At 42.8% G+C, this 15,091-nt stretch overlaps 1 protein-coding gene across 20 annotated transcripts in view; it reads left to right on the top strand.

Annotated features, from left to right (window-relative positions):
- The window catches only part of LPP (LIM domain containing preferred translocation partner in lipoma), a 348,295-nt gene that overhangs the window by 79,835 nt on the left and 253,369 nt on the right, over positions 1 to 15,091 (top strand). The window contains exon 1 of one of the 20 annotated variants that reach the window (XM_074833998.1): positions 7,703 to 7,716. The exons of the other annotated variants lie outside the window; for them this stretch is intronic. The gene's annotated coding sequence lies outside the window, so the exon portion shown is untranslated. Of the gene's footprint in view, positions 1 to 7,702; positions 7,717 to 15,091 lie in introns of those variants that run through there. 20 annotated transcript variants of the gene reach the window in all.

Genomic DNA, 15,091 nt, shown 5'->3' with positions numbered 1-15,091 from the left:
GCCCTGGTCAACAAGAAGAAACCTTATGGAGGGCTTTGGAGGCTGTAGTCTGGTGTCAGGGTAGCGGAGCGGTGAGATTTCTGGGAGAGGGGCCGTATGAACGGTCAGCTGAGAGCCAGAGTCTGAGCACTATAGTGACACAGGTCCTACATCGAATTCTGCTTGTGAAGTGGGGAACACCATGCCCAGGTCTGCAGGACCAGTACTGTTTGGGGCTGGCTGCCACCACAGCCGCTGGAACCGCACGGCTCTCCTTCGTGGTGGACGGGGAGGGATGATGGGAGGAGAGGTGACTGGAGCTGTGGCCGTGCGTGAACACGTCTTCCTTGAGGAGGAAAGTGCCTGCATGCTTCTTGCAGGGGAAAAAAATTGGCTGAAAGAATTTAGCAGTGATAAATGTCATAAAAATACTTATGCTGGAATTTGTAAAGCCTGGAACATCTGTTCTCAACAGTGCTTTGATCATGTTGTGAGGCTTTTAAAATGATACTTCCATGAAATAAGCGAGATCCTTATGGCTGCAGGATTCCTTTCAGTGCCCTTTTTTTCATGGAGCAAAAAGGCAAATTTCACAGGGAACATTACATGACTTGAAACACATACTTTAATGGTTAGTATCAACCAAACAATGTTTTATTAGGTGCTAGAAAAATGTTCCAGTTACATACCCCAGGAAGCAAAGCACTCTCATTTACTTTTAAGCTTATGGGAGCTGTACTTTAAAAAAAAAAAATTAAAAAAAATAAAAATCAAGAATTCATTGCTTGTGTATTACTGTATTAAAAACCAAAACAAACACGGTGAAATGAGCTTAAAAATTTTGACGTTGTTGTCAAGAAAAGGGCCTTTTTGGGTTTTGTTTCGAGGCAGAGCCACAGACGAGCTGGGATCTGTGTGTTTTCTGAGGGACGTGCAGCAAACAATTACAAAACACTGACAGTTTACTTTCCTTGGTGCGCTGCTTTGGATTGAATAACTTTTTAGTCATGCGCTTTTCTCTGAGGACTCATCCTTTCCCCTTTCCTTGGTGTTTTAGCAGGCTCCTGCCTGTTGCCCTTCAAGCAGCTGCGTGTTTGTGGCTGAAATGTTGTGATGCTGGATGTCTCCAGTGTTTTAAGGAGTGTGAAGAGCTCTGATCGCAGAGCTGGGTTCTTTCTAGTGTGATGCTTGGCAGGAGGATTTCTGCTCCTTTGCCTTCCTGCTACACATAGGGGAAGAACCCAAATCTCCTGGGCTGTGTTTGCAGAAACAGCCAGTAGGACACGAGGAGCAGCAGGAGGGAGGGAGAAACTGAAGAGGAGATGTGGAGTGAGTGGGTCTCGTTCATGTGTTCATGTTAGGTAAATCCCTTCCTCCTGCTGCAGCCAGCGCGTCCAGCAGCTCCCAGTGGGATGCTGGGGCAAGGCTCCTTGCTTCCATTTCCCCTTTCCTCCACTGGATGGATGAATGGGCCTGTGTGTGTGGCCCCAGGGCTCTCCCCAGCAAGAGGAGTCTGGGGTGATTCACGGTTTCTTCATGTAAAGACTACCCAAGCTGTGAAAGGAGAAAGAGTTATGGCAATAAATAACAGAGAAGGAATACGGCTGTGCTTTCTAGTAAGGTTCTCAGTGTCAGGGGTTAATTTATGAAAACTAAATTGTTTAATTAATTTCTACAGCACCCGACAGGTGAACAGGCGGCTTATTACTGTGACATATCCATTTATAGCAGTTTGCCTTTGCTAACACCTGCGACTCAGTTCTGTTACATGCTTATGCTGTCTGTTAATTATTTACCAATGATTTACAAGTACAGAGTGCAAATAAAATGCTTTTATGCTGAAGACTGCATTGCACAACTAAGATTCCTGGGTTTTATGCCACTGTACTACCAGGTACAATCCCATCCTCGTCCCTGGGCTTCTGATGGAGGAGGACTCATGTGCATGAGCGAGAGCCAGCCTCCTGCCCACCAGAGCTTGCACACAGAGGGGCTGCAGTGTTAGTGAAGGGCTTGCTACACACATGGCTCTGTGTATGAGGGGATCTATGTCCTTTGCTTCCTTGCAGATTGATTTTTGCCATTTTGAGTCACTTCTCCCCTACAAAGGCTCGTTCTTCTTCACAAATGATGACAGAAGCAAACTGTTTTAAAAAACTCACTGTGTGATGTGCTGCTTGGTTTTGGTTTTTTTAAGAGTAAAATAGTATAAAAGTCAAGTAGCAGATCGAGTTCTGACTCAGCTGACTTATGATCCTATGCTATTTCTGTAACATTTCTAGCTTATGACCAAATTTTTCTAATATTAGGACATTGCCATAGAAAGTATGTCAGTCCCAAGCTGCCAGAACCTATCACTATATATAATATATACATTTCTGAGAAAGTGTGCAGGACCAGTCCAGTAACTTTTGTTGTGCTTTTAAATTGCTGCACTTCTTTTTTTGTTGTTTGTTTTTTTTGTTGATTCACTTGGCAAACAGCGCTGTGCAAAACAATATAGCTGATTTTTGTTTCTCATGCAGTCAGGCACCGAGCTCCTGTCCCCAGCTGTGCCTTTTGCTCTTGCAGTTGCTTTACTGGTAGATTTTCAGCCGGTGTAAACTGCTGTAAGTCAATTCAAGCTGTACTAGCTATGTGGATTTTATGGAAGTTGAGAATCCAGTCATACAGCTCGTGGTTTTAGTAAGGAAGGAGTTCTGGAGATGGTCATCCTGTTCTAGGCAGGCAAGAAAGTACATGCAGAGTTTCTCTAAGCTCAGGGAAAGTGTGTGTGAACAAATAAGCATCTGTGTTGCAGTACAAGGAAAGGTGATTGCTGAGGAAATCCCAAAGTTTACAAGTAGGATTTTTTTATAGGTTCAAATCTGCTGTGGTTTCAAGACTACCTAAGGACACTTAAAATAATGAAACTCCAGACAGTCCAGCCCAAACATGCATGACACACAGCAGCGGAGCAATCGTTGTATTTAGCACTACCAATCAGCTAGCTAATGCAACAGCTGCTCTGGGATTTTGTGTTTCATTTTTGTCAGGATAATAATGAAGAATGCAGGGTTAATGATCTGTGTCCGGTTTCCCTCCAAAGTGCTTTATTTGCACTTTGCTTTTCATGGTTCTTTGCAGCAGCCCCCAAATGTCAACTGACCTGAAGAAATTGACAATGGATGCTTAAAAAATCCAAAATAAAAGCTAGAAAGGATGTTGCTTTCTAGCTTTTCATGTGAACACCTTGTACTCAGACTCCCTTTAATTAAGTAACCAGCAAAACTATTCACATGTACTCCAATTAAAATTTAATGAAGCAAGAGGATGTGTTCATATACGCTGACTAATGCGGGAGGAATAGATTCCAGTAACTCGGCTCTGCAAGCCCTTTGCTTTGCCATCAGGGCTAGGTTTACTAGAAAGCTCCTCAGCAGATGTGGAGCTCCTCTGGTATGAACAACCCTCATAAGTCTGGTGGGCTCATGCAGTTATAGCAAGAGGCACTGATGACTTAGAAAATAACGTGCCTCTTTTCTAGGGCAGAGCCTTATCAATGAAGTCTGGTTTGGCCAATTGCAAGAGGTGAGGCAGAGCTCTTGCCCTAATGTGCTCCATCGGGAGAGATCAGAGAGTTGATGGATGTGTGTGTTTTATCTGCTCTTGTATCAAAACTCTCATCAAGCAGCAGTTGGATGAGTGCAGCAACACACAGCAAGAAAGGAAGCCCTATTGGCCCTGATTTTTTAAGTAGGGAAATTGGTGCTCAAGTGGAGGCTGTATGACAGCTAATCTGGTGTCAGAAAATAGCCAGGCTTTTAGTGCCTCCGCCTTGGCCGCAGGCTTACTGGGCAGTTGCTTTGGTACTTGCATTCCCAAAGGAAAATGGCCCTGCTTTGCAAACGATTTAACTTCTAAAATGTTGCTCCCACCAGCGAGGAATTCACAGACCTCTGCGTGGACCATGAAACGACCTGCCCTGAGTGGTGCAGAGACTTGCTTACTTTCACACTGTCTCTTCCTGAGTATTTTCACCTTTCAAGCTGCTGCAGAGCTCCTGCATCATCTTGCACATAGGATAGGGGTTGGAGAAATGGTGTAAGAAGAGCTCATCTGCTCATTGCACCATGCCCTGTGGCTTCAGCTCTGTGTGGGGATTGATATCCCACCTCTGGAGTGGAATGTGGCAGCAGGGTGATGATGCAGAGCTATTTTAAATGGCATTTTTGGATAAGCAATGAAAGATCCTGCTGTATCTACTCTTAGTAATGGGTTGGGCGACAGAACGGAAATGCCATGGTGGAATTTGCCTTTGCTGCTGACCCTTGCATGACACGCAAGAGCTCCTCATCACCAGACCTTTGTTTTGCCTTATCCATAATACAAAGCAGTGCTTCATCGGCATGGCTGGCTGTTTTCCTTCTGGCTTGACTCAGTGGCAGAACTGCAGCAATCTGTCCCGAGGTATACTGCGTTCTCCAGTTATCAACTGCTTCAATCCCCGTTCTGTCCTGCAAAGGCTCTTGCTTGCTGTGTTGCAATGAAGTGCTGAAGAAGCCTTCAAAGGGAGATGCGACTCTGGAGCTGAGATCTTGTGCTTAATTTTTTGGCCTGGAAAGCTGCTCTTGGAACAGTAAGCATGAGATTTCTCTTGAAACCTTCTTTGTGTGCCTTTCTGAAGGAATAGCTGGAAGGAGAAGACCTGTCAGTTGAGCTCTAAAAGAGAAACCTATTGGCTCTGAATACACTGGGGACATTATTTAAGGTCAGTTGATCTGTGAGAAGGCACGACTTATCTAACGCAGCCTAAGGTTAGTTATGCAACAGACGGGCTGTTCTTTGTTGTGAAGAACAACTTTAGTGTGTGCCTGTGAAAATCAAAGGTCTTGCTGAAGGCATGTTGTGTTCTGGCTGGAAGCTATTGGGTGTCTTCCTCTAGTGATTTTCCTTCTGTAGTAGATTATCATTGCAGAAAGGTTTCCAGTGGAAAAGACATTCAGCAGTTGCAGGCTGCATAAGTTGAGCTGCCAATAGAGGTATACTTTGGTGGGTGCTGGTGCAGGACCGTGTGCATATGGTGTTGTTTCAGACCAGACTTTACTTCATTCTCTTCTCCACCATACATCTGTGTGTCATAGGCCAGATCACTGGATTGTCTAGATACCTACATAGGGCAGTCTTTTTAAGGTAAACAGTGAAAAGGGGTGTTTTTTGGCTTCGAGAAAGAGATATGTAACAATTTTCCATTTATATTGGTTTGAAATATGAGGTTTGCAGCGTGCCGGCTGCATGACACTGCCATCTTCTTTCTTGGAGAACCTTTCTTCTGTCTATTATCTCACTTTAAAGCATGCTGCCTAGCCAAAGTGCTGATACCTCTCCAGAGAGACTCAGCATCACTCAGCAAATCAAAGAAAGGGGGTTTTTCTTTAAACCCTAGGATTGGTCTCCTATGCCTTGTGGAGTGGGTAGGAGTGAACAGTTCTGGGTAGCCATTTTTTGAGTTTGAACCTTTGTGCACAGTGAAAAATGCTTTATTACTTGTGCAAAGCTAAGCATAATATTCAGCAAGATTACCTGACGTGCTTGAAGACTATCTTCTTTCCGTGCTTTTCATTTGTGTGGTCTGTTTCAGGAGGTTTAGTATTTGCAGAATGAAGATATTTTTACTAGCTTTGCACAATTATTGTCCTGTGTGGTTTGTTAGCTGCACCCTCCTGGACAGAACTCTGGGGTAATGAAAATAATCAAATATCTTGAGCTTTTTTCTGAGGCCTTTATGTAAGAGATGGAAAAATTAAACCTTAAAGGGAAATAAGCAAGGTGTTTAGTCATAAAATGCCATTTTTCCTAGAAGTTCAACTTTATATATAGATGTCTTGTTGAAACCCAAATTGTCTGTGGTGGAAAGGTGATGACTGTGATATGGTGTGACAGTGGGGGAGCTGGGGAGCAAACTTGTCAGGCTGCAGCGATCCCTCGTCTGGGTGCCTCAGAGGTGCAGATGCTCCGAGTTCAGGAAGAGCGTTTGCATCTCCCTCAATACAGGTTGGGACCAAAAGGGTTTTTCCTAGTTGATCCTTGCTCTGGAAGTCTTTTGGCTGTCCAGCTCTGTTTTTGTAAGCTTCATTTGAAGTACACTAAGGCATTACAGTTAATAAGATTTCCTCTGCTTTACAGCATCAGACTCTGCCTTCCCCCTTCTCAGCATCCAAAATGATTAGCAGTTTCTGTAAATCCAAGCCTATGGATTTTTTGAGGACCCCTGACAGCCAGGGGTGATCGTGTTCTCCCCATGTGTTTCCGAAGTAGGAAGAAATCAATGCCTCAAGGGGGACTGTGCCTGACATCTATTAATTACACTGTCCCCTTACATCTAATATACCAGAAGACGGTCTGAAAGGCGACCCCTTTTGCCCTGGCTAATTGATCCAGAAACAAATCGGCACAAGTGAATGTAAACTGGTTCCTTAAGAAAGGGGAACATTTGTTTGGTAGTTGAAATTGGAAGGAGTAGTTGCAAACCGAAATAAAACATACAGTAGCATGAGATACTTGGCTGCGACAGACCCTGTAAATGGTCCCACCAGTCCTGCAGTGCCCTACGTTAAATGCTTGGGAATAAAACATGTCCTGCTGTTAATGCTGCATCAAATGAGGGCATTGTGGTACGTGCCCGGGGCGATGGGCTGGGGGATAATTACTGTTTTCTTCCTGTATACCATAGATGAGATAATTTTGAAGCTTTACCATCCTGACTCCTGCAGCACACATTAAGCTGAATATGACATCAGTGTTAAGAGTTGTGGCGCTTGTGGTTACGGCTTTGGGATTCCTTATATTTACTTTCTAGGGAACTAAAATTCAAAGCAGCTTTTATGGCTGTCACGAGAATACTGTCAGTTTCGAAAGAGGTGGGTAAATGTGCATTGACCTTTAACTAATATGGCCATATCCTATTTTCTGTGTGTTTCCAATTAGGAGAAGTATGTTATGATTTTTTTTAAAAAAAATGTTAAAATAAGAAAGTTATTTAACTGCAAGACTTCTGCTTTTTCTTAAAATAAAGATAGTGAGTTGTTGTCCATGGGCAGAAGCTTTCATGCAATTACTATTATAAGCTGGCAATCAAGATTTAATAATAGCACTCACCATCTGCTACCAGTGGTGGAAGAACAGGACTGAACCCTGGACTGCTGTAAGCAGTTTTAATTTACAACTTGCAGCAAGGCCGCAGGGCTTCACATCGTTCTGCGGAGGAGGGGATGGCATTCTCGGTTGCCACTGCTGATCCTCTCCCTGAGCTTTTGGGTTTTTAGCGCTGTAAATCCCATGTGCAACATCTTGTCATTGCTCAGTGTGGTGAGTTGTGCTTTCAGAGTAAAATAAAGGAGAGTGCTGGCTGTGCCAGACTTGACCCAGCTCTGTCTGAAGCCAGCTGCAAACTCCTGGTTGTCACTGCTGAGAGCTGGACTTGCTCTCTAGTAAGACCATGGCTAGTTTTTTCACATATTTTGATGGTGGTGGAAGGTGATGGGTACATCTGACTGAGACAGAGGAGGGTCTCTCCCTGTGCTGCTTCTTAAAGGGCACACCCCTCTTCCTTATTTTCCTGTACGTGTGTTGCAAAATAATTTTATGTCTTTGTTCCTAGGACTTGGGATCCTTTTCATGAGCCGCGGCGGATCTTTTGCTACCTTAGAAAAAACAGAACATATTTTTCCACTTTTAAAAATGTACTTTGCTAAACAGGTATTTTTGTCAAATTGCAGTTTCCTCCAAAACATTTTTCTTTATATAGAAAATGGGATTCCACCTCTCCTAGACCTTTGCTAACAGCTGTTCTGCTAGCTAAATGTCACTGAATTAAAAAGAAACAAAAATAAGAATATGATGTTTTTAGTTAAAGATTTTAGTTGACTATTTCGGTCCCAGGTAGAAGAAATTCTCTTCTCTTCTGAATGTTGAGATATTCTGGGGTTTACTACCCTGCTATTTTACATTGCAAAACAGTTTAATACTGCAGCATTTCTGGAAAACTGTTACACGTGCATATAAACATGCTCTGCTCTGGCTCTTACCTTGCTCCCTTGCCCAGAGAAGTGCTGGGGCACCTCTGTATGACCCTTGGTACCAAAGCATGCTGCTGGTTTTGGCAACTCAGCTTTTGGAGCTGACCTATTATGAAGTTGGTGCAATGGGATAGTTTCAGGTCGAGGTGCGTAGGAAAAGAGGACCTGTGCCAGCCTTTTGAAGGTTGCTTTGATTTGTTGCTGGGTACAGTGAGGACTCCTGGGGTATTATTTGAGGATTAAGTGCAACATTAAACATTGGAGCTGGCTTGTCAAAGAAAGGGCAGTTTATCAAAATATAATTTATAACCAACAGTTTACTACTAGCTACAGTAATTAATACAGAACATGACAGGGCCCATCATTAATGTGCTTTGTTGTCTCAACTTGCATTACTGCTGCTGGCAAGGCCAGCTTCTGAGGCTAATGAAGGACAGGGAAGAAAGAAATTTGTGCTGTTGTTAGCTGATGGTAATATTTTTCCAGGTCACACACTGTACCGTGCATTGCATCTGATCACAAATCTCAGCCAGACTTATCTGTTCAGTAAAAGCTGGTTTTCCAAATTCTTGCTTAGAGAGGCAAGAATTATTGTTTGCACCAAGGTAACTCAGAACCTATGACAAACTCCATTAATGTTGGGATGGGGGAGAGGGTGTACAGACTGGTCTGGAGGATGGGGAGAAAACTTTTCAGCTTATCTTCAATGGTCCAAATCCTGCTTGGGTTATTGGTGAGGGAGAGCAGTTGGCTCCAGTGGTGGTGTTTAGTGAACTTGTCTGAGGTAGGAGGAAAATGGAAGAGGCTTTTCCAACACTTTCTAATGGCCAAGTGCCTGCTTGAGGGCAATGGCTGGTGCTGTGTTGCTGATGGGAATCTCTGTTGGTGAGGAGCTTGTGGTTGTTTTGAGATGGGTCCCACTTCCTGATAGCCCATCTTGAGCTGCCTGAGAGCCATATGACTTCAGCAGAAGTTTTATTATTGCACTAGTTTCCAGAGAGATGTTTGGAGCCGTTCCCAGCATTGGGTTAAGCTACAGCAGCAGTGTAAGGTCCTTTCTGGTGTTTTGGTGGGGGATAGGCCAGCTGATGGCTCTCCTAAGGTGTGTAAGGAGTTTGTGTTAAAATAAACAAAGCTGTTCCCATAGTCTGTTTGCTTTATCAAGTCTGTTTTTGCCTGTATTTCAAAGAAAGATCCCACAATGTCATCAAACTTTGAGAAAGACTTGGAGGCGGGGAGTGGTCAGGTCTCCTGCATGGGGATAGCAGTGGGAAAACCAAGTACTGTTGAAATTTGGCATGCTTGAGCTCCATGGTCACTGTGATCTATTGTGACATTAATTTAGAAGAATATTTTTGGTTTAGCACCCACCCTTAATTTAAACATTTGGTCAAACAGCACTTTCAGACTACGACTGCCCACAGTGGCAACACCTAACTGGGCGCTTTTATAGCAGAGTGTGTTACATATTAGTTTTATTGAGCATTTCCTAAACGTTTGAGAAGGATGTTGTAAAGTGCCTTGCATTAGTCCAGATTTATCTACTGCTATTTCCTGATATCATCAGGGCTATCTGCAGGGAATCTGAAGGAATGAACCTGGAAGGTTTCAGCAGTTCTGCTCTAGCTAGAACTAAGTAAACAATATTCTCACAGTTCTCTCTGTGCATCTCTTCCGAACATGTCCTTTTTGGCATGTTTGATGATAAAATCAGGTAAATTCACTTCATGTTAAGATGACAGGATAAATGGTACATTTGCCACTTTCATTTCCGTGGCCTTGGTTATAATGACTTTTGCTGTGTGCCCTTAGTCATCCCTGTTGCTGGCTGTAAAGGGTGGAGGATGTGCCTCGTGGGGGATTATATACACCCGTCACGTCCTTTTTTAGATCGCAGTGCTTGACCTCCTTATTTATCCCATACAGGAGCCTCTCGAACATTGGCTAATCCCACCAGGGTTCAAGCAGGCTGGCTGAAAGCCAAGTCCTTCATGGGTGGGTGCAAGATGCATCAAGAAGTTTGAATGTTTGTGTCCTGGCTTGCCTGAATTAATCTTAGTCGAAGCAGCTGGATGACTAGGTACTGCAGTGTTATGCCATCACTGTTAAATTAATGCCAGATAGGGCATGACTATTTTATGATCATTAAGAATATTTGTGTGCAAACTACGAGGCTGGTCCAGAGAGAAAAATCACTGAGGATTGGAACAGGGAAATCACTGAGAATTTGAGAGTCTTCAGCCTGTGCACTTAGTTCAGGCTTCAGAGCTGACTAGATGACTTGCCATAGGGTTGAAAACCTTGCTGTTGGTGATTTACTTTTCTTCTTCAGAAATATTTAGTATTCCATTTGTTTTGAGATTTTTATGTTGGATTGATGTTTGTGTTGTAGCAAGCAGGTGAATTCTCTCTTTGGGACCTTCAGTATATTTGACAAAGATGCATTTCTTTGAGAGACACAGGGACAGCACAGTCAAGGATTCTGGAGTAGAGCATGTGGCCAGAAAAAGCTATCTGGAAAATGAACATTTCTGGCTAAAATATCAGTGCTCTCATCTGTTGTGTAGAGAGTCAAAACACTATAAGTGGCATGATTTAGTTTGATGCTAGAGCCAGTAGATCGTCCATCCCCAGTAGTCGCAGTGTCCTTTCTGTTTGGAGGGTTCTTAAGAAAATTTTTAGAATTAAATTCATGCTCTGCAGCAGGATGGGGAAAGTTCTAAATATTTTGGATACTTTTGAAAATAGTAATAATCTGATCATGATGAATAGCACAATAGTCACGTGTAAACAGTGGCTCAAATGTCACTCAGTAATCTTTACCCACTGTGTATAGTGCTTTGGGACCCTCGGCATGGATTGCAACCGAGTTCTAGTTGCTTTTCCAAACACAAAATTGGTCCTTTTTCCCAAAGAAAAGCTTGTGTTTGCTGCTTCTTGTGTCTGTAGCCACAGATGTATGCATAGGTAGACTTGGTAACACTAATGCTGTCTTCTGTGATTTCATGCTGTATTAGTGAGGAGTGTGTCATCAGCAAGCTTTCCAGTATTTGTAAAAGGTCTACATGGAGTAATAAAATCTTGTTGTTGGGAAAATTGTTCTAATTTTGAGATCAAGAGGTGTGAGAATAAAAGATGCTTTACTGTAAATTGTAGGTAGATAACAACAGAAACTCAAATATTAGAAGAAACTGGGTATCGCACAAACCACACACTTTCACATCACTAAAACAAGAGCTATGCTCACACAGAAACATGAACCTCTTTGCAAACCACAGAAAGTAAAAGGGAGCACTCCTGTTTCATTATTGATCTAATTGCTCTTTTCTCAATATGAGAATAGATATGAAATGCTCTTGAATATTCCAGCATGCACAAAAAAAGACCATCACTTTTGGAAACTTTTGAAGGCGCAGCACATACTGATAAATAACAAGGCCATTTAATTCTGAGAGTTACAACTACCCCTCTAATGTCACCTAATTGTTCTTCTGGAACTGAATATATTATAGCTTTGATGAGAACTTTCCACTTGGGAATGATATTAAATGAAGAGAGTCTAGCCCATATTTTCATGTGACTAATCGGTTTTGGAAGATAAGTCAGTGCAATCTTTTAAGTAAGTCCTGTTTTAAGAAGATGATCCTCTGAAGATTGGGTGTTTTGGGGAACCTCTGTGTTGGGCTTCTCCAAAGCTCCCTTCCAATCCAAATTGCAGTTCTTTGTGGTCTTTGCCTTTGTGTAATCTCTTTCCTTTGGTTTCCCATTTAAGACTGAGTTTCCTGAGTAACCTGTAAGTTTGGGCCTGCGGGACTTGTGCAAAATGTGTGTGGTTAAAACCTTGCCGTGTTTGCGTGTGAGAACAAACATGCATACGAATGAGGTTCCTGGATCGATCCAGTGAAGGCTGGACGCATTTCAAAGATTTGAGAGTGTAGTGAGGCGTGCTTTTCTGTGGGGGAACTGTGAAGGTGAGTGTCAGTCTGTGCTCACCTCCATGTTTTACAACACACTTCCATTTATGATCTCCACCAGCTTTGCTGCTCTGCCTGCTCCTGCCAGCAATTGCACCTCCTACTCTTCTGCCAGGCTGAGCAGATTCTGGAGTCAGGCAAGCTCTCTGTGCTGGCTGCAGGCAATGCCAGCTCCCCGCCTAAGCTCTTCCCAAGGCTGCAGGCAGAGCTGAGGGTCAGGGCTCATTGGTTCTCCATGGGTTTTGCTACTGGCTTGCTCCAGTGGCATCGGGCACCTTCTCTCTCCCTTGGTTTCTACAGCTAATAAGCACCTGTACCACCAAATTTGGGACTCCCAGCTAGAACTGCACAGTGGCTGTTTTCTTCTAGTGCGTAGTTCATCCTAAATACCCAAGGGTGAGAGAGAAGCAAGATGCAACCTTTAATAAAATGTTTTTGAAGCAATTTAGTTCATTTTGAGAACTAATTTTCGCTTCCTAGAGTCTCCAGTACTTCAAAATGGTCTCAAGATTTGCAGAAAAGGTCACTTCCAGCAGTAACTAATAATAAGAGGTGGAGAGGAAGAGTGACTTCACTTGATAGCTTGTTCTTAAGACCTCTCAATGACTTGTTTGATGAATCAGCGATGAATTTTTGCCCAAATTCCCTGGAAATTCACTTTACCTGTAAACCATGTTCAGCTCATTGTAGCTTTCCTTTCTTGTTTATTAATTTGATGATTATTCTCCCTCCCCCGGGAAAACCAAATTAATTAGTTCTGTTTAAACCAACATGAGGGTGAGTCTCCAACTTGGCAAGAACATGACTCTGTGGTTGGAGAGAGGTCACTTCTACAGTGAAATAGCTTGGTAGTAGTTGTCCAAGTTGATGTATCACCATCCATGTTCCTTCTAAGGGCATTTTCCCTTGAATTGTTGTGCAGTTCCAAGGCACTGAAGACAAACTCGCACAAACCCATCCAAAAGTCAGACTCTCAGAAATGCTAGGAACTTACTGGCTTTGGGTTTCTGTTGCTGAGCCAGTAGGAGAGGAAGTTGGCTTTTGGTTTAGGCAGATCAGGCCAAACCCTCATTTGTTTGCATTTGTGCACCAAGTTTTGTTTTGTTTTGTTTTTTTTCTGGAATGGCAACTGTATATAGAATATAATGTGGGAAAAGATTAAGTAAGCTCCTTTCTGAAAAGCTTCATCAGACATTTGCCAAAAAAATAAGATGATGATTTTGTTCATTGTTTCCTCAGAGCTCAGAGAACCATTCTTTTGAGTCAAGGTGAATTATTGATGTGTTTGTAGGATTAAATAGCTGTTTCCAACATGCAGGTAAATAGTTTGCAAGTTGCTAGATGCTGCCAGGAGGAGAAGTAAATATTTAGCTCTGGAATTGTACAGATCACTTTTAAGTACAACATCGTGCATGTCTGGTATTTGGGTGCTCAGCCCACATAATGCCATTTTGAATTGTATGAATCAAAATTTAAACCAACTTCCACTTTCCAGGAGGGTGGTCCAGTTCCCACTGAAGGGTCACTCCTTCCTAAACTCTCACACAGTTTGTGCTCGGTGATGTTCTTCCATCATGAACTGCGGCATGATGCTGAACTGAGTACTCACCCAGAGTGGACCATGTTTCAGTGGCAGATGAAATTATTCCTGCTTCTATGAGTTTGTGGATCCGCTTTGGGATCCTCTAGGACAGAAAGTATTGTTGTTTGCTTGTCTGAGCCAATATTTTCACCACGCTTTACTTCCATTGCTCCTGTTAGATCTGTTGGTTTTCATTGTAACTTCAGATAAGGCTCATGTGAAATGGGCTTCTGTTTTGTTTTTTCACCAGAGGAGTGATTCATATTCAAATTGAAACGTTGTATTGCTCTAAGCCAACCTTCTCCCTGTGTGCTAATGGGAGGAGAGGGAGATGCAGGCATGGACTGAGCAGGATTATTTTTCTCCTACTGCATTTAGAAACTTCCTAAATGGCTTTTTAGGAAGGCACATGGACTTAACTGCCTGGCATGGGAGAATCCTGCTCTTGCATGTTTTAAGAACATGAGATGAGCTTGAATCTCATCACTGGTCTGTTCATGCTGCAGACGCATATGCTACCAGCAATGTTGTTAAAAAAAAAAAGAATTTATGATCCCTTTTACGTTGAGGGATATTTTCGGGGTTTTTTTGTTTGTTTGGGGTTTTTTGTCATCTTGGTTAATGTGGTTCTATATTTTCTCTTTATTCATAACATTAATTTTTAAGAAAGTTGCTTGCACTTGCCTTGAGGCAGTGACTCCTCAGGCACTTTCTGCAGCACAGGCAAGGCCATCAGCTCATGATCTCTGCTGCTGTCTGATGCTTTCTTCAAAGGAGCTAGTTGCCCTACATGGAAGAGGAGAGCTGCACAGTCTAGCACATGTTTCTGATCTTGTTAGAAATGGATGCTGGCTAGTCCAGTCCAAACTTGCTCAAGAAACTTTATCACAGGTACTCTAAAATAGAGAGAACAGATGCTGAGATTCCAGCTGTGGGTTCATATGTATTTCAAGCTGTGTTACTCTGTCACCTGCAGCTCAAAGTGAATGTCATTGTAGATCTCGTGAAGCCCACTGCCTGTCCCATAAACACCCAGACTGAGATAATAGCATATTTCATGGAAATCTGTAAAATTCAGGTGAGTATTCTCACCTTAATTAAAGTGACCTTAACTAACTGAGCCTACTCAAGAGGAGATTTGCCATGTTTTAATCTTAAAGCTCAGCTCAGTCTGTTTGCTTCCTTGGTCCTTCCAAGTTGGATTTGGCTGTGTGAAATGATCCTTCACCACTTGCCCTTTTCATTCCCACAGACTTTGTGAAACTGGTTGAATATTCCTAAGGTACCCTGAGGTTTTTAGATAAATGTGATACATGAAGAGACATTGACACTTCCAAAGTAGCACCTGAAGAGCCACTGAGCCTTGAAGGATCTGTTGGCTTCAGTGGAATATCAGTGGTCATGTCCTTTGTGTCCTTTGCTTTGACAGTTCAATCACAACAACAGGCTGAGGACATTGCAAGGATCAAAAATATTCTGCATTTTTGTTGGCATAAAAT

The sequence above is a fragment of the Strix aluco genome, chromosome 9, assembly GCF_031877795.1.
Source record: "Strix aluco isolate bStrAlu1 chromosome 9, bStrAlu1.hap1, whole genome shotgun sequence".
In the NCBI taxonomy this organism is placed as follows: Eukaryota; Metazoa; Chordata; class Aves; order Strigiformes; family Strigidae; genus Strix; species Strix aluco.
Note: the sequence above shows the minus strand (reverse complement) of the source record. Positions and strands in the feature narration are given on the sequence as shown.